Source organism: Oncorhynchus masou, chromosome 8 (assembly GCF_036934945.1).
Source record: "Oncorhynchus masou masou isolate Uvic2021 chromosome 8, UVic_Omas_1.1, whole genome shotgun sequence".
Lineage (NCBI taxonomy): Eukaryota > Metazoa > Chordata > Actinopteri > Salmoniformes > Salmonidae > Oncorhynchus > Oncorhynchus masou.
The window spans coordinates 14,402,547-14,423,335 of record NC_088219.1 but is presented as its reverse complement, the minus strand read 5'-3'; the positions used below and the strand labels follow the sequence as shown (position 1 = coordinate 14,423,335).

The window sequence follows — 20,789 nt, the reverse complement described above, 5'->3', positions numbered from 1 at the left end:
TTCCATCGATGTGGATAGGGGGGTGTTCCCTCTGCTGTTTCCTGAAGTTCACAATCATCTCCTTAGTTTTGTTGACGTTGAGTGTGAGGTTATTTTCCTGACACCACACTCCGAGGGCCCTCACCTCCTCCCTGTAGGCCGTCTCGTCGTTGTTGGTAATCAAGCCTACCACTGTTGTGTCGTCTGCAAACTTGATGATTGAGTTGGAGGCGTGCGTGGCCACGCAGTCGTGGGTGAACAGGGAGTACAGGAGAGGGCTCAGAACGCACCCTTGTGGGGCCCCAGTGTTGTTGCCTACCCTCACCACCTGGGGGCGGCCCGTCAGGAAGTCCAGTACCCAGTTGCACAGGGCGGGGTTGAGACCCAGGGTCTCGAGCTTGATGACGAGCTTGGAGGGTACTATGGTGTTAAATGCCAAGCTGTAGTCGATGAACAGCATTCTCACATAGGTATTCCTCTTGTCCAGATGGGTTAGGGCAGTGTGCAGTGTGGTTGAGATTGCATCGTCTGTGGACCTATTTGGGCGGTAAGCAAATTGGAGTGGGTCTCGGGTGTCAGGTAGGGTGGAGGTGATATGGTCCATGACTAGTCTCTCAAAGCACTTCATGATGACGGAAGTGAGTGCTACGGGACGGTAGTCGTTTAGCTCAGTTACCTTAGCTTTCTTGGGAACAGGAACAATGGTGGCCCTCTTGAAGCATGTGGGAACAGCAGACTGGTATAGGGATTGATTGAATATGTCCGTAAACACACCAGCCAGCTGGTCTGCGCATGCTCTGAGGGCGCGGCTGGGGATGCCGTCTGGGCCTGCAGCCTTGCGAGGGTTAACACGTTTAAATGTTTTACTCACCTCGGCTGCAGTGAAGGAGAGTCCGCATGTTTTCGTTGCAGGCCGTGTCAGTGGCACTGTATTGTCCTCAAAGCGGACAAAAAAGTTATTTAGTCTGCCTGGGAGCAAGACATACCGGTCCGTGACTGGGCTGGTTTTCTTTTTGTAGTCCGTGATTGACTGTAGACCCTGCCACATACCTCTTGTGTCTGAGCCGTTGAATTGAGATTCTACTTTGTCTCTATACTGACGCTTAGCTTGTTTGATAGCCTTGCGGAGGGAATAGCTGGACTGTTTGTATTCGGTCATGTTACCAGTCACCTTGCCCTGATTAAAAGCAAAAGCGCTTTCGAATGCTGCCATCAATCCACGGTTTCTGGTTTGGGAATGTTTTAATCATTGCTATGGGAACGACATCTTCAACGCACGTTCTAATGAACTCGCACACCGAATCAGCGTATTCATCAATGTTGTTGTCTGTCGCAATACGAAACATATCCCAGTCGACGTGATGGAAGCAGTCTTGGAGTGTGGAATCAGCTTGGTCGGACCAGCGTTGGACAGACCTCAGCGTGGGAGCTTCTTGTTTTAGTTTCTGTCTGTAGGCAGGGATCAGCAAAATGGAGTCGTGGTCAGCTTTTCTGAAAGGAGGGTGGGGCAGGGCCTTATACGCGTCGCGGAAGTTAGAATAACAATGATCCAAGGTTTTGCCAGCCCTGGTTGCGCAATCGATATGCTGATACAATTTAGGGAGTCTTGTTTTCAGATTAGCCTTGTTAAAATCCCCAGCTACAATGAATGCAGCCTCAGGATGTATGGATTCCAGTTTGCAAAGAGTCAAATAAAGTTTGTTCAGAGCCATCGATGTGTCTGCTTGGGGGGGGGAATATATCAGGTGAACAGAAGGATTTGAGTTCCTGTATGTTTCTGTGATCACACCACGTCTCGTTAGCCATAAGGCATACGCCCCCGCCCCTCTTCTTACCAGAAAGATGTGTGTTTCTGTCGGCGCGATGTGTGGAGAAACCCGCTGGCTGCACCGACTCCGAGAGCGTCTCTCCAGTGAGCCATGTTTCCGTGAAGCAAAGAACGTTACAGTCTCTGATGTCTCTCTGGAATGCTACCCTTGCTCGGATTTCATCAACCTTGTTGTCAAGAGACTGGACATTGGCGAGAAGAATGCTAGGGAGTGGTGCACGATGTGCCCGTCTCCGGAGTCTGACCAGAAGACCGCCTCGTTTCCCTCTTTTACGGAGTCGTTTTTTTCGGTCGCCGGCTGGGATCCATTCCGTTGTCCTGGGTGAAAGGCAGAACACAGGATCCGCTTCGCGAAAGTCATATTCTTGGTCGTATTGATGGTGAGTTGACGCTGATCTTATATTCAGTAGTTCTTCTCGACTGTATGTAATGAAACCTAAGATGACCTGGGGTACTAATGTAAGAAATAACACGTAAAAAAAACAAAAACTGCATATTACATAGGCTTTACAGGAGAAGAGCAACATAGTTCCCTGGTCTTGGTTTCACCCTCATATTACCAGACTGTTTAGAGAATTATGTTCTCAATGTTCATAAACTGAACTTCTATTGAACTACTCGGTCTGTTACCAAGAATGTGTAAGATTCTTGTTGAAATGAAACAGACAGAGGCCAGTCTACAATAGTTAGCAGGTTTATTTACGAGAGCTCTGCCCATCATTACATGTACATTGGTTTATATACCTCTCATTTCATCATAAATGTCCCTCCTCCTCTCAGACAATGACAATATAGTTAACAAGTCTTCTCCTACTCTTACATTGCTTATCACATCCTGCAACACGTTACACAATCTATTACAAGCCCCAGGTTTCTCCCCTCCCTGGGTGGGGAGGCTTCCTTCCCTGTTGTCAGTTCCACAGTGGTCACAAATTGTCTGCCACAGTTCCTTGCCTGCTAACAGTCCCTCTTTTCTTATGGACAAACATTCTTCATCATTATACAGAGACAGGGTAGAAGTCTGTTAGATATAGTCCTTATCATTACTTTAAATGTATACATCATTTAGTCATTATACATAAAATTCATAACACAGACCTATCCATCCTAAAGTGTCTGGAGAATGGTGGTGCAGCTCTGTGTGGAGCTCAGGCTCTTCAACGGAGGAGCCTTTTCAAATGGAGCAGAAGATGCAAAGACAGCATCTGCTAGACTGGCTCGATGTCAATGATGATCTTCATCAAGTCTATGACCATAGAGTCAGAAACTGCTGTATGCGAAATATGTGGAGGAAGAGAAGCACAGAGAGAGAGAGAGAGAGAGTATGTGTAGAGTGTGAACACATCCACCTTACAATATAGTGGGAGGTGAGCATGGCCACTGAGTTGTTCGCTAGGTGTGCTGACTTTCCTGTCCTGTTTGTTAGATGGTGGTCTTGTGGTGGCCAGATGGCAGGTAATGAGGTTAATGAAACATTGTTAATATACCTGCCACCAGGTTTAGGGCCCAGCTGCAATGGCAGCAACAGGGAACGCAAGTTCACAGGTTGAAGCTCAGTAATAAATTCTGTCATTCCAAAATCCCTATAAGAAAAAGTGTGTCCCAAAATATTGCTGAGAAAAACTTGTTCCTACTACAGTAATAAATAAAACATAACACTTCTGGAAGAATTAAATATTCAAAAGATTGTTCTTACTCAGATCCTGTAATACAATGGAATTAACCGTATTCATGTGGCCTTGTAAAGCTAGAGACCAGGCTAGTAAACGGTGGAGGATTTCTCTCAACCTTTGTTGTCCAGATGTTCCTCTGGGCTTTGTAAGCCTCGTGGACTGGTTGAAACACTAGCAGCCATGTCATCACGTCATACCACAGCACTCTTGGGCTGTCATAAGAACGGGACCAAGGCGCAGTGGATGTTGAGTTCCACATATTTAATTCAAAGAGAAACTTAAACAAAACAAAATATATCAATAAACAAACACCTAAACGTGACTACGTGATGCACAAACACAAAACAATACCCCACAAACACAGGTGGGAAAAATAGCTACTTAAATATGATCCCCAATTATAGACAACGATTACCAGTTGCCTCTAATTGGGAATCATACAAAACACCAACAGAAAATATAAACTAGAACACAACATAGAAATTATAAACTAGAATACCCCCTAGTCACACCCCGACCTACTACACCATAGAGAAACAAGGGCTCTCTATGGTCAGGGTGCGACACTCTTACATGTCTCATTTCCAGCACCAGCCAGGTAAATGAATAACCGATTGACCTTTGTTAGAGAATTTAGAGGAATCCTATCACACATTGTGCTTAGAAATGATACAGGCCAGGGTGACTAGCCATTTTCATCTTGAACCATTCCAAGTACACTGTAGTCATGGGAAAAAAGAGTAAGGTGATTACAGTTTCAATAGGTTTAAGTCCTCTTTGGTAAATTGTAGGCAGCATGGGGGGGGGGGTCTTTAGAGTATCAACCCCTAGTACACTCTTTGAAAAAAGGGTTCCAAACGGGTTCTTTGGCTGTCGCTATAGAACAACCCTTTTTGGTTCCAGGGAGAACCCTTTTTGGTTCCACATAAAACCCTTTTGGGTTCCATGTAGAACCCTCTGTAGAAAGGGTCCTACAAGGATCCCAAGAAGGTTCTACATGGAACCAAAAAGGGTTCTTCAAAGTGTTATACTATGGGGACAGCCAAATAACTCTTTTAGGTTCTAGATAGCACCTTTTTGTCTAATAGTGTAGTGATTCAGAACCACAACCTTATTCTCTACTTGTTAATCCTCTTCTCTCCTCATCTAAATGAGGAGGTGGAGGGCAGTTCAACGAGGTCCCAGTCTGTATGTCATCAGTGTCTGAAACATAGGCTGAACATGACCTCTAGCGTGGCATCTACTGCCACAGCCATAATTGTAGCCGGCAGAAAAGATAAGATTAGACAAAGCACAGCGCTAAATGGCAAGGAACAGTACAGAGAAATATCATGCTAATTTTAAAACTTGTTGAAACCCTGCGGTGAGGTCATACCCTGAGAAGAAAGTGTCTGAAAGCAACATGGTTAGGTACAGGATTCTGCTTGGGAAGGCTGTGGCATGTCTCAATTCTAGGGAGCATCATTATTGCAACATTGTATTAGAGCAAAAGCCTACTGTTCTATACCTCTATACAAGGCATACAATATAATCATTAATACTGACCATGTCTATGTCCAGATTTGATAGCCTTTTAATACAATATTATGGCTCCTGTTGATGGTTACAGAATGCATCCTAATATAATATATGCCATATAGCAGACGCTTTTATCCAAAATGTGCATATATTTTACGTGTGGGTGGCCCCAGGAAGCAAACCCACAACCCTGGCGATGCAGGTGCCATCCTCTACCAACTGAGCCATGCAGGACCAGGCTGCCACAGAATGTGTTAAACTGCTAACAGAAGGAAAACTGAAATTCTGTTAAAGTGAGACTGGAAACGGGGGCTGTGGAAGCTGCATTTTAATCAGAGGATAAACCCAAAAACACAATTTGGTCTCACTACGCAGAGAAAGGGCTGGTGATTTTCACAGCTCAACAATTCTCTCTGCCTGTGTTAGACTTGGCTGCTATGCTACTCCTACATTACCAGAGAGTTTTACACTGGAGGCATTATGAGTCTTATTTACTGTTGCAATAATTACATACAGGAACTCATGCACCCCCACAGTATTTCCCCAGGGTGCCAAATGAGCTCTATTTTAAGGCATGGTTGTGCAGTGCAGGAGGGCAGAACTCCATACTTCCTCCTCTCTTGGCTGTCCCACTTAACAATAGTTACAGTGAAGACAAAAAACATGCCCTAAGCAGTCAGACACACCCCCAGCAGTCAGACACACCCTCAGCAGTCAGACACACCCCCAGCAGTCAGACACACCCCCAGCAGTCAGACACACCCCCAGCAGTCAGACACCCCCAGCAGTCAGACACACCCCCAGCAGTCAGACACACCCTCAGCAGTCAGACACCCTCAGCAGTCAGACACACCCTCAGCAGCAATCATGACATCAGCAGTCAGACACACCCTAAACAGTCATACACACACACACAAACAAGACACACCCCAGCAGTCAGAGCACACACCCCAAAGTCAGACAAAACAAATAATGCCTCTAGATAGTCAAACACAAAGGATCACAGTCAGACAATCCCTCACATGCATGCATCACTGCACATGGACAGTCAGACTCTCCCATCCTCTGTCTTCTGTTTGGACACCCCTATCATCACCACCCTCAGCATTTGGACACACACTTGAGTCAGACACACCCTCAGCAGTCAGACACACCCCCAGCAGTCAGACACCCTCAGCAGTCAGACACACCCTCAGCAGTCAGACACCCTCAGCAGTCAGACACACCCCCAGCAGTCAGACACCCTCAGCAGTCAGACACCCTCAGCAGTCAGACACCCTCAGCAGTCAGACACCCTCAGCAGTCAGACACCCTCAGCAGTCAGACACACCCTCAGCAGTCAGACACACCCCCAGCAGTCAGACACCCTCAGCAGTCAGACACACCCCCAGCAGTCAGACACACCCCCAGCAGTCAGACACACCCCCAGCAGTCAGACACACCCTCAGCAGTCAGATAGAACACCCCCATTCAGAGACACCCCCACAGTCAGACACCCTCAGCAGTCAGACAACCCTCAGCAGTCAGACACATTCAGCAGTGAACACCCCCAGCAGTCAGAGACCCCCAGCAGTCAGACACCCTCAGCTTTAGACAACCCTCAGCAGTCAGACACCTTTAGCAGTCAGACACCTTCTCCACAGTCAGACACCCTCAGCAGTCAGACACTTTAGCAGTCAGACACACCCTCACTTTAGATGAACCTTCTCCAGCAGTCAGACACCATCAGCAGTCAGACACCCTCCAGCTTCAGACACACCCTCCAGCTTTAGACACACCCCCAGCAGTCAGACACCCTCAGCTTCAGACACACCCCCACTTTCAGACCCTCCACAGTTAGACACACCTTCAGCAGTCAGACACACCCCCAGCTTTCAGACACCCTCAGCAGTCAGACACACCCCCAGCTGTCAGACACCCCCAGCTTCAGACACCCTCAGCAGTCAGAACCCTCTCCACTTTAGACACCTTCTCCAGCAGTCAGACACACCCTCAGCAGTCAGACACACCCCCCAGCAGTCAGACACCCTCCAGCTTTAGACACCTTCTCCAGTCAGACACACCCTCCACTTTAGACACCCTCAGCAGTCAGACACCCCACAGTTAGACACACCCTCCAGCAGTCAGACACCCTCAGCAGTCAGACACACCCTCAGCAGTCAGACACCTTCAGCAGTCAGACACCCTCCACAGTCAGACACACCCTCAGCAGTCAGACACACCCTCAGCAGTCAGACACCCTCTCTGCTTCAGACAAACCTTCTCCAGCAGTCAGACACCCCTCCAGCAGTCAGACACACTTCTCCAGCTTCAGACACACCCTCAGCACTTTCAGACAAACCCTCTCCAGCTTTAAAGACACACCCTCCACTTCAGAGACACCTTCAGCAGTCAGACACCTTCAGCAGTCAGACACACCCTCCACATTAGACAAACCCCCACATTAGACAAACCTTCTCCACATTAGACACACCTTCTCCACTTCAGACACACCCCCAGCTCTCCACTTTAAATCAGACACCCCCCCACAGTCAGACAACCCCCCAGTCAGATCCACCCCCACAGTCAGACACCCCTCCACTTTAAATGCACCCTCTCCACTTCAGACAACCCTCTCCAGTCAGACACACCCTCCACAGTCAGACACACCCTCTCCAGTCAGACACACTCTCCACTTCAGAACTCCCGAGCAGTCAGACACCCTCAGCAGTCAGACACACCCTCCACTTTAGATGACACCCTCTCCACTTCAGACACACCCCTCCATTTCAGACACACCCCCAGCAGTCAGACACACCCCCAGCAGTCAGAGACACCCTCTGCAGTCAGACACACCCCCACTTCAGACACACCCCCAGCAGTCAGAGACACCCTCTGCAGTCAGACACACCCCCAGCATTCAGACAAACCCCCAGCTTTCAGATACCCTCAGCTTTAGACACACCCCCCAGCAGTCAGACACACCCCAGCAGTCAGACACACCCCAGCAGACAGAGACACCCTCACAGTCAGACACACCCTCTCCAGTTAGACAAACCTTCTCCACTTCAGACACACCCTCAGCTCCACAGCAGCAAATGCATATTCTCCACATTAGACTAAACCACATCTCCACTTTAAACAAACCACACCTCCACTTGTAGACAAACCACTCCAAATTAGGCAAAACAAATAATGCCTCCAGATTCAGACACAAAGGATCTCCACTTTATAGCAACCTTCTCCATGCATGACAACACTCCACATTTAGATGGTCTCCCTCTCCCATCCTCTGTCTTGCTTTTGGCTGCAGCTCCACTTCACCAATGTATTGAGGATTTGGACAGCTCCATTTGATATGGACTGGCTTCCTCCTCCACTTAGAGAGCCCTTCAGTCCAGCCGTCTAGCCACGAGACTCCACTTTGAAAATCCACTTGAACAAATACTTCTCTGGTGCTTGTCATTTCATTAGACAAACAGTCCCCACTTTAAATCAGTGCTGTTGGTTAATAGAAAGCCATTTCCGTGGTTTAGACATAACCCTCTCCACATCAAGACAAATTCCACTTTCAACTGTGAACCCTCTCTGCTTTAGACAAACCTCCCCACTTTAGACAAACTCTCTCTACTTTAAACGTACCTTCTCCACTTTAGACGAACCCTCTCCACTTTAGATGAACCTTCTCCACTTTAGATGAACCTTCTCCACTTTAGACGAACCCTCTCCACTTTAGATGAACCTTCTCCACTTTAGACGAACCTTCTCCACTTTAGACTAACCCTCTCCACTTTAGATGAACCTTCTCCACTTTAGACGAACCCTCTCCACTTTAGACGAACCTTCTCCACTTTAGACGAACCTTCTCCACTTTAGACGACCCTCTCCACTTTAGACTAACCCTCTCCACTTTAGACGAACCTTCTCCACTTTAGACGAACCCTCTCCACTTTAGACATACCCTCTCCACTTTAAATGCACCCTCTCCACTTTAGATGAACCTTCTCCACTTTAAGACGAACCCTCTCCACTTTAGACAAACCTTCCATTTTAAACGAACCCTCTCCACTTTAAATGCACCCTCTCCATTTTAGACAAACTTTAAATTCTCCACTTTAAATGCACCCTCTCCATTTTAGACAAACCTTCTCCATTTTAGACGAACCCTCTCCACTTTAGACAAACCTTCTCCACTTTAAACGAACCCTCTCCACTTTAGACGAACCTTCCCCACTTTAAACGTACCCTCTCCACTTTAAATGCACCCTCTCCACTTCAGACGAACCCTCTCCACATTAGACGAACCCTCTCCACATTAGACAAACCTTCTCCACATTAGACAAACCTTCTCCACTTCAGACGAGCCCTCTCCACTTTATTTGTACGGACCCTCTCCACTTTAAATGAACCCTCTCCACTTCAGACGAACCTCTCCACTTCAGACGAACCCTCTCCACTTCAGACTAGATTTGACCCTCTCCATTTTACTGATGAACCCTCTCCACTTCAGATGATACCCTCTCCATTTTAGACGAAGGAATCCATTTTCAGACGGACCCTCTCCATTTTAGACGAACCCTCTCCACTTCAGACAAAACCCTCTCCACTTAAGACAACCCTCTCCACTTTAAATGCACCCTCTCCACTTCAGACAACCCTCTCCACTTCAGACGGAACCCTCTCCATTTTAGACGAACCCTCTCCATTTCAAATGCACCCTCTCCATTTTAGACGAACCCTCTCCACTTTAAATGCACCCTCTCCACTTCAGACGAACCCTCTCCATTTTAGACGAACCCTCTCCATTTTACGAACCCTCTCCACTTTAAATGCACCCTCTCCATTTTAGACGAACCCTCTCCATTTTAGACGAACCCTCTCCATTTTAGACGAACCCTCTCCATTTTAGACGAACCCTCTCCATTTTAGACGAACCCTCTCCGCAGCCCTTGCCATTAGTGCCACATCATAAAATATATTGAAATAGTTTGTCGTTTGGCTTAAACTGAGATTGGCCAGAATCTCAGTTTAAATCAAAGCGACAAACTATTTCAACATATTTCATGAATAGAATGAGAACACTGGTATCAGACTTTGCGATAGGAAAAAGGTTTGATATACCTTCGTGTGACTGGGTGTGCAGAAATGATCTAGATTTGATCCAGCTTCTATCTCGTCAACAAACAAAAAAACTGATTCTGTGTGCGACTGCACCGCCCAGTAGGATTATCTGAATAATCTAGTATGATATTGGTGTGTGGATATTTGTATGTGTAAGGAATAGACTTATCAAGACATCCTGTATCTGCCAGCTTAAGTAGGTACCACAAGAACAGGCAAAATCCTGTGCTAAATATAAGTCATGGTTCTAATCTGTAGTCTAACTACTGTTTCAAAATGAATCCTTCAATCAAATGCTGTCGTCTTCTCACTGGAATTTAAGTCCCATCATATTGTTATGCTGATTGGCAATCTAAGTGCATACATGTGCCAGGTACTAAATCTTTGCTCAAAATATTGACCTATGATACAGGAAAAATGTATGTTTGTCACGTTTCAGAATTAGCTGCCAGGATGACAACCCAGGTTTCCAGTTTTAGGCAAAAAGTGTCCTGAGGCTGAGAAGGAGTGACATTCTTGTTTGGTCTTCACAGATAACATGCTGCCAGGTTAACATGCTGCCAGGTTAACATGCTGCCAGGTTAACATGCTGCCAGGTTAACATGCTGCCAGGATGACATGCTGCCAGGTTAACATGCTGCCAGGATGACATGCTGCCAGGATGACATGCTGCCAGGATGACATGCTGCCAGGTTAACATGCTGCCAGGTTAACATGCTGCCAGGATGACATGCTGCCAGGTTAACATGCTGCCAGGTTAACATGCTGCCAGGTTAACATGCTGCCAGGATGACATGCTGCCAGGTTAACATGCTGCCAGGTTAACATGCTGCCAGGTTAACATGCTGCCAGGTTAACATGCTGCCAGGATGACATGCTGCCAGGATGACATGCTGCCAGGATGACATGCTGCCAGGTTAACATGCTGCCAGGATGACATGCTGCCAGGTTAACATGCTGCCAGGATGACATGCTGCCAGGTTGACATGCTGCCAGGTTAACATGCTGCCAGGTTAACATGCTGCCAGGTTAACATGCTGCCAGGATTAACATGCTGCCAGGTTAACATGCTGCCAGGTTAACATGCTGCCAGGATGACATGCTGCCAGGTTAACATGCTGCCAGGTTAACATGCTGCCAGGTTGACATGCTGCCAGGATGACATGCTGCCAGGTTAACATGCTGCCAGGTTAACATGCTGCCAGGTTGACATGCTGCCAGGATGACATGCTGCCAGGTTAACATGCTGCCAGGATGACATGCTGCCAGGTTAACATGCTGCCAGGTTAACATGCTGCCAGGTTAACATGCTGCCAGGTTAACATGCTGCCAGGAATCACAATCATGTGTGTGGCTCAGCTCAATGCTTTAGGGGTACTTGATAGGTGTACTGTTTAAATGCAGGACAATATATTGCCAATGTTCTCATAAGAACAACGAACTGTACAAACGACCGATGCAAAAGCAGTATACTAGAGACAAGTGTTATTGCTGAATGTTGTGTATGCCTGCTTGCAGGCCTGTGTCCTTACTCATTTAAATAGTAATATGATATACCTCATCAATCATTTCTCCATTAAACCTTCTGAACCCAGAGGAGCAGAACTCAACCAATTAATTTTCTGTTCAACTCAAGCAGAAATATTGATGTGTTTTTAATAATATCGTTTTGATTTATTAGGAACTGAGCTGTGAAATGGAAGATTATTATTCTACCTGTCGAGACCACAGGCATATCGTCACGTGCCCTGAATGATTGAGCAGTGGCACTGGGACTATGCTGTTCACTATAGTCTTTATCTCAACAACAGAGTTACAAACTTCTGACATACTGTATATGTCTTTATCTCAGCTAATTATCCAGCAAGACGTTAATGGCTATTCTCCAGCCAAGTTAGAGGTCATGGAAAGGTCTGCATCCCACAGAGTCTAGAGACAGTCTCATTCTCCAGTGAGGTCTGCATCCCCTAGAGTCTAGAGACAGTCTCATTCTCCTGAGGCCTGCATTCTAGAGAGTCTCATTCTCTAGTGAGGTCTGCATCCCCATTCTGCATCACACAGAGTCTAGAGACAGTCTCATTCTCCAGTGAGGCCTGCAACACACAGAACCTGATTCATTCTCCAGTGAGGCCTGCATCACCAGAGTCTAGAGAAGTCTCATTCTCCAGTGAATCAGGTGCAGTCTAGAGACAGATCTCCAGTGAGGCCTGCATCACACAGAGTCTAGAGACAGTCCAGTGAGGTCTGCATCACAGGACAGTGAGGCCTGCATCACACAGTCTAGAGACAGTCTCATTCTCCAGTGAGGCCCTGGCATCACACAGAGTCTAGAGACAGTCTCATTCTCCAGTGAGGCCTAGAGACAGTCTCATTCTCCATCCCCTCCAGAGTCTAGAGTCTAGAGACAGTCTCATTCTCCAGTGAGGCCTGCATCACACAGAGTCTAGAGACAGTCTCATTCTCCAGTGAGGCCTGCATCACACAGAGTCTAGAGACAGTCTCATTCTCCAGTGAGGCCTGCATCACACAGAGTCTAGAGACAGTCTCATTCTCCAGTGAGGCCTGCATCAAAGTGCTGCTCCTGGTGTCAGTCTCTCTATTAATATCAGAAAAGGGCCCCAGGCTCGCCTGACCCACATATAGTAGTGTTTATTCTACTGGAGGGCACTGGCAGCAGGTGTTCCTCTGATCATCTTCTTCTTCTTCATTTCACTTTTATCTAAGACAAAACCATGACCCAGAATGATGTTAGCTCAGTGCAAGTACTCACGCTAGACTGCATGTCATTCAACCACCACTACGGCTCGTATTGGAAAAAGGACGTACAAGTTGCAACCTGAAAGCAATTTCCTACTTACTCACCATATTCTTTGCATGATATATTTTCACTTACAAATAGTATGCAAGTCATTTCACACAACAGAACATGTTAGAACACACCACCCACTGTTCCAAGTCCCCAACCCAGGCAGGTCTACTAAGCTACAGAATTAGGCAAGACAGTTTCACATGCTCTTTCTTCCTAAGTGAGGTCATCTTCTCCCCTGATCGTGGCACCTACTGTGACTTAATGGGTGAGCCTCATGTTCCGTACGAGCTGTGGTTGTCATGGTTTTAGCTGTGATTGTCATAGTTTTAGCTGTGATTATCATAGTTTTAGCTGTGATTGTCATGGATTTAGCTGTGGCTGTCATAGTTCTATCACATGCAGTACTGGCACATTTCTCAGGTTCCAGGAGAGCAGGTGCTCTGCCACCCAAACCCTGCTCCACCTGGGGGACTAGCTGCCAGATCATTCCCCTCACATCCTCTCGTCTCATGTAGAGGGCCGTAAAGTGCCAGAACGACAGGGGGAACAGACCTTCCAACCTGGGGTTCTGTGGAGGCGAACGAACCACTCATAACTGAAATATAATGTCAATCTTCTGATGAAGCTAATTAAAACAGTTGTAGAAAATACTTAGATAATATGTTAACCAGGTTATGTTTGGTAAACAGTTGTCGTGTCAACAGTTGTCATGTCCGTGACTCATGTGAAGACTTATTTTATCAAATCAATTCTTATTATTATTACGTGAACTAATCATGTAAACTTTCATTGACTAGGAAGTCGGGGCACCACGGGAAAGTGTTTATAGAGTCTCCATTTCCCGAATCGACTCTTCAGATATTTTCATATCTTATCGATTAGCCTTCCATTAATGTATCATTATTACCCCATTAGTTCTCATTACTGAATATTATAAACCCTTGAATATCTGCACAAACCCTAGCCTAAATGATGAATCAGCAATATACAAATTGGCTTAATTATTTATTTACTAGCTAACTAAATAATCACAGAAATACATAACAAACAGTAGATATTGGTTACTAACACAATGCATTTATAAGTCCCTTGTGGACTAAACCGGTATGACTGCTTGGTAGACAATGGAAAGGGGTGGGGACATGAAAAGAGCAGGAGAGACCTAATGGATTCACTACACACAGTTGATAATTATATTAATTGAAATGCTAATCCTTTGCACATGAACGGCCACTCATTCGAGAATAATTGCAATGTTTATATTTACGCCCGTATGTCGTTGTCTTCTCTGTTGGAATTTGCCGGTCCATCTGATGGAGAGTCAGATAATCAGAGAGTCTTTGGTTAACTTCCCCAGAAGTCACAATGTCTTTCGTGGTTGTCTCTTTCTCAGCGGCTCTGGATATTGTTGTTGAAATGGATATGTCAGGCGTACAGATGGTTGTTGCATAGAATAGATGCTTTTGCGGTTGTCAGTATTCTCATACTAGAGTTCCGTAATTTCCCGCTGCAGTCTAGTAATTCTACGTCTAGGATTTGCTCTTATTCTGTAGTGATTGATCGTCTCAGAGTTGAACCATTTCCAGCCGTGTAGCCAGCGCTACACACTGTATGGTCTCCCTGGCCTATGGAGCCTCAGCTCCATATTTTCTGGTCTAATGGTCTATAGAATTGTAGCCATTCCAACGTGGGGTCTCCGTCCTGGCGTTCTCTGACTTAATGTTCATTTTGTAGGAAATACTTTATACTCTGTGGAAAAAGGAGCGATTCCATGACGCCTGATGCAATGTCTGGCCTCAAGGGGGCGTGGACACTGACTAGTTCAAACTTTACATCTTATCTCATTTAGAAGGTCAACATCATATTACATCTTCTCACAAATAGTTTCATATTTACTCATTAATTTTTATCCAACATCTAGATGTAAACCTGACAGCTGGGAAATGTTCACTTTAAGAGATACAGTTATGTGTGTTTCCTGTCATTCATGAGATCACCAAATGAAACACACTCGTTTTGACTGTCCCTTAAGTGTCCACGCACCACTCCCGCATTCTCAAAAATATAAATATTATTTCATTATTCAAACTTTTGATGTCCAAGGGTCTCTCTGTGTTCCAGAGTTTACATTCCAATCTCTAACACCCCAGAGCATAGGGGCAGCGTATTTATGACCGACCATAAACAGCCGACTTCCCGCTCTCCTCCTCTATGAGGGAGAGCACGCTTTAGAGCGGACCCACTGTAACCTGATCCTTCAGATCGTCGCAGGAGAGTTATGACAGTCCCCTTCTGGTGGATTCAACTTGGAAGGATTCTGCAAGTTGTAAACCAACTTAAAAATAACTACCACATGATGCCCTGGTTGTGGATAATCGTTGCAGTCCCCCTCTGGTGGTTGACCTTGGTAGGCTCTCTGAAAGCAGAGCAGTCCACCACCAGGCTGGGCAGTGGATGTCTGGTCGGTGATCACAGTCCCCCTCTGGTGGTTGACCTTGGTAGGCTCTCTGAAAGCAGAGCAGTCCACCACCAGGATGGGCAGTGGATGTCTGGTCGGTGATCACAGTCCCCCTCTGGTGGTTGACCTTGGTAGGCTCTCTGAAAGCAGAGCAGTCCACCACCAGGCTGGGCAGTGGATGTCTGGTCGGTGATCACAGTCCCCCTCTGGTGGTTGACCTTGGTAGGCTCTCTGAAAGCAGAGCTGTCCACCACCAGGATGGGCAGTGGATGTCTGGTCGGTGATCACAGTCCCCCTCTGGTGGTTGACCTTGGTAGGCTCTCTGAAAGCAGAGCAGTCCACCACCAGGCTGGGCAGTGGATGTCTGGTCGGTGATCACAGTCCCCCTCTGGTGGTTGACCTTGGTAGGCTCTCTGAAAGCAGAGCAGTCCACCACCAGGATGGGCAGTGGATGTCTGGTCGGTGATCACAGTCCCCCTCTGGTGGTTGACCTTGGTAGGCTCTCTGAAAGCAGAGCAGTCCACCACCAGGATGGGCAGTGGATGTCTGGTCGGTGATCACAGTCCCCCTCTGGTGGTTTCAACTTGGAAGGATTCTGCAAGTTGTAAACCAACATAAAATAACTACCACGTGATGCCCTGGTTGTGGATCATCGTTGCAGTCCCCCTCTGGTGTTCAACCGGGGTAGGATTTCTGTAAATGGAGCAGGCCGCCACAAGGAATGGCAGTGGATGTCCGGAATGGGATCGCCATTCCGGACCTGTTATCTGGTCATCCAGACTGGAAGATCTGGGCTGTAATTTAGGCAGATGTTAACAATGCACACACACTCACGAAATATACAAATGAGCGCCATTGTTGCACTAAGTGATGTTTGTATGAGGAATTTGTTTATGGCTCTATCACCTGTCAAAGTGTCAAAGGAAATTAAATGAAAAGGAATAAAATCTTAAACAAAATATGTACAAAATATAGTTATCACACCTTCATCTAATTGGACTATATTCTATATACGTCCAAGGTTTTGGCAGAATGACCCTATCATGGTATTGTCTAATGTCATATCTACGGCGTTCCTAATTCACGGTGTGTTGCTTAGGGCACTATCCTAAGTGGATAACGACATGATAAGTCTACAGCTGTAAGGCCCAAGCTTCAGGCAATCTACAGGGATGACCTATGGACTTCTGTGGAGAAACTGGTGAGTACTGTAGCTATAGAGTCAAAGGCCTCAGTGTAAAAAAATGTATTTGCTAAGATTGGGATTTTTTTGGCCCCTTAAGTGATCCGATTATAAATCCTCATTTAATGTTCCGTTGTACGTGTGTGTTTATGCTTACATAAGCGCACATGCCAAGCGAAAGAACCAAATATCCTGGTAAGTTGCAAAGTCATCAGATAATTTCCAGGTCAATGCCTGGAGGTCAGTAAGAATTGATGTCTTACATCATTGTAGTGGTGATAGGTATGAAGGAGTCTATTTCATAGCAATGTTATCCACGGAGGAGCAAGCCTTGCGACGGAAGTACTCTCTGAGCACTGGACCAGTCGTACGCGGTGTGATCATGGTTCATGACTTCTAATAGCTTTCCTCCTGAATGGTGGGTTCTATTTATTAGTGGCATGTGTGTTAGAACAGTGTTCTGGAGATTCCCTTACACGTGTTGCAATCTGAGTGACTACTAAGTCCTCTGTCGCTGTTATCAATAGCAATTTGACTTGTGATGTCTCTAATCCTCTTACTGATTGTGGCTGGACTGACTGTGCTGATATTGGTGCTGGTACTCAAGGGGACCAGTTATCCGACCGATTTATGGAATATTATCCTACCAGAACACATGATTAGAGCAATTTACTATTATAGTTGAAACTACACATGGAAAGGCATGACTATTTTTGCCATTTGTTTTGGAGGTGGAAGTCCACTGGACCTCTTCTACGACCAGTGTGTTACACCTCAGTAATGACTTCGATGTGTTCTAAGATCATTCCCGTCTAGGGTCCTGTCTGCTCCCCACTGTTCTCATAGGGGAGTTTACAAATAGATTTGTTTTCTGCTCTGCCGGCCTCGTACGGTGTTGCACGTAATCTCAACCCCCCAACGGCCTTGCTGAGGCTTATCATGGGTCCGGGCTAGTATTCCCCCCTTTTGTGTCTCGGGACCCCCCCCACCAGCGGTTGGTGTTGGTATTCGAGGCACAAACTAATAGGTAGGACCTTATGTACTAGTTGTCAGCGGCCGTGTTGAGAATGGCTGTAACCATTCAACCAAATCTCCTGGTGTTTGTGCTTCAAAAAAGGGGCGATTCCATGACGCCTGATGTAATGTCTGGCCTCACGGGGGCGCGGCTACTGACTAGTTAAAAGTTTACGAGAGTGCAACAGGACAAAGACAGCCTAACCCGGATGACAATGGGCCAATAGTGCCCCACCCCACACGGCCTTCTGCGGCAGGGCCTGGACTTGAACCGGGACCTCTAGTGGCACAGCTAGCACTGTGATGCAGTGCCTTAGACCACTGCGCCACATTGGAGGCCCTGCACTTTTTCATTTATTGTTTTATTATTATATATTTTTTTAGGGTGTAGATCAGCTTTAATATTGCAGATATAGTTTTGGGTAACAAAAACTATATAGGGATATATATTGTTATAAGTGTCAAGCGGATTATACAGTATGTATGAGACTCATTAAAGAGATTCATATCTTGACATGAATCAGTGTGATTCATAGTATTCAGTATGATTCATAGTATTTAGTGTGATTCACAGTATTCAGTGTGATTCATTGCTTACTCCCATACGTTCACATTAATTATTCATCTCAGTTTAACTCAATGCACAGTGTTGACTCCCTGGGCAGGGCAAGACGTTATGCTGGCATGTTTCCACATGGTGGCACCTTGCCCACTCTGCAGTACTGGCAGGTTTACATAACCTAATGCCAGATCCATGTCAGCTCAACTGACAGCTTACACCACTCATGGAAGTGGTAGGTGTGATGCAATTCCTGTATAATAGTGGTCCAATGGGACACAAGAAAAGCACACGAATGCATACAAAAAATGGTGAGATTATGGGCTGTGTCTGTTTTAATGTTTTAAATGTGTGCTGAAATTTGAAAAGTGACATTGTGGGGTAACTTGGGGGAATAAGCTATAACAATGTATTACTGGAAACACGCACACAAAGAAACAAGAATAAGAAATAGGAAATACAAAATAAAGTAAGTAAGTATAATATATACAAGAAATATTCAAAAAGTTAGTTCTAATATCATTATCTGCATGTGCAGGGATACTGGAGTGATGGAGGTAGATATGTATAGGAGTAAGGTGACAGGGATACTGGAGTGATGGAGGTAGATATGTATAGGGGTAAGGTGACAGGGATACTGGAGTGATGGAGGATAGATATGTATATGGGGTAAGGTGACAGGGATACTGGAGTGATGGAGGTAGATATGTATAGGGGTAAGGTGACAGGGATACTGGAGTGATGGAGGTAGATATGTATAGGGGTAAGGTGACAGGGATACTGGAGTGATGGAGGTAGATATGTATAGGGGTAAGGTGACAGGGATACTGGAGTGATGGAGGTAGATATGTATAGGGGTAAGGTGACAGGGATACTGGAGTGATGGAGGTAGATATGTATAGGGGTAAGGTGACAGGGATACTGGAGTGATGGAGGTAGATATGTATAGGGGTAAGGTGACAGGGATACTGGAGTGATGGAGGTAGATATGTATAGGGGTAAGGTGACAGGGATACTGGAGTGATGGAGGTAGATATGTATAGGGGTAAGGTGACAGGGATACTGGAGTGATGGAGGTAGATATGTATAGGGGTAAGGTGACAGGGATACTGGAGTGATGGAGGTAGATATGTATAGGGGTAAGGTGACAGGGATACTGGAGTGATGGAGGTAGATATGTATAGGGGTAAGGTGACAGGGATACTGGAGTGATGGAGGTAGATATGTATAGGGGTAAGGTGACAGGGATACTGGAGTGATGGAGGTAGATATGTATAGGGGGTAAGGTGACAGGGATACTGGAGTGATGGAGGTAGATATGTATAGGGGTAAGGTGACAGGGATACTGGAGTGATGGAGGTAGATATGTATAGGGGTAAGGTGACAGGGATACTGGAGTGATGGAGGTAGATATGTATAGGGGTAAGGTGACAGGGATACTGGAGTGATGGAGGATATAAGATAAACAGAGTGATGGAGTAGATATGTATAGGGGTAAGGTGACAGAGATACTGGAGTGATGGAGGTAGATATGTATAGGGGTAAGGTGACAGGGATTCAGATATGTGGAGGTAGGGAATGTATGTGCAGGGATATATGATGGAGGTAGTGTGAGTGAACAGATGATGGAGTGAGTGTAGATAGTGTGACAGGGATACTGGAGTGATGTAGATATGTTAGGGGTAAGGTGACAGGGTGTGATGGAGGGATATGTATAGGGGTAAGTGGGCTGGAGTGATAGAGATATGTATAGGGGTGTGACAGGGCCCTGTGATGGTGGGATATGTATAGTAAGGTGACAGGGTGTGTAGGGATATGTGAGGTGGGCATAGAGACAGTGTGTAGGGCCCTGGAGTGATGTGGGCATAGAGTGACAGGGTGTGTGGAGGGCCCTGTAGGGGAGGTGGGCATAGAGATAGTGTGTGACAGGGCCCTGATGGAGGTGGGCATAGAGATAGGCTACAGGATATGTAGGGCCCTGTGAGTGGGCATAGAGACAGTGTGTAGGGCCCTGGAGTGAGTTTTTGTGGGCATAGAGACAGTGTGTAGGGCCCTGTGAGTGGGCATAGAGATAGGGTGTAGGGCCCTGTGAGTGGGCATAGAGACAGTGTGTAGGGCCCTGTGAGTGGGCATAGAGACAGTGTGTAGGGCCCTGTGAGTGTGTTGGAGTGACAGTGTGTAGGACCCTGTGAGTGTGTTGGGGTGACAGTGTGTAGGGCCCTGTGAGTGGGCATAGAGTCAGTGTGTAGGGCCCTGTGAGTGGGCATAGAGACAGTGTGTAGGGCCCTGTGAGTGGGAATTGAGACAGTGTGTAGGGCCCTGTGAGTGGACATAGAGACAGTGTGTAGGGCCCTGTGAGTGGGCATAGAGTCAGTGTGTAGGGCCCTGTGAGTGGGCATAGAGACAGTGTGTAGGGCCCTGTGAGTGGGCATAGAGACAGTGTGTAGGGCCCTGTGAGTGGGCATAGAGACAGTGTGTAGGGCCCTGTGAGTGGGCATAGAGACAGTGTGTAGGGCCCTGTGAGTGGGCATAGAGACAGTGTAGGTAGGGCCCTGAGAGTAGGGCATGGGAGTCAGTGTGTAGGGCCTGTGAGTGGGCATAGAGACAGTGTGTTGGGCCTGTGAGTGGGCATAGAGACAGTGTGTAGGGCCCTGTGAGTGGGCATAGA

At 46.5% G+C, this 20,789-nt stretch overlaps 1 protein-coding gene across 1 annotated transcript in view; it reads left to right on the top strand.

The window, feature by feature from the left end:
- The window catches only part of LOC135543760 (neurexin-2-like), a 267,499-nt gene that overhangs the window by 179,300 nt on the left and 67,410 nt on the right, over nucleotides 1-20,789 (top strand). The gene's annotated exons all lie outside the window — the stretch shown is intronic.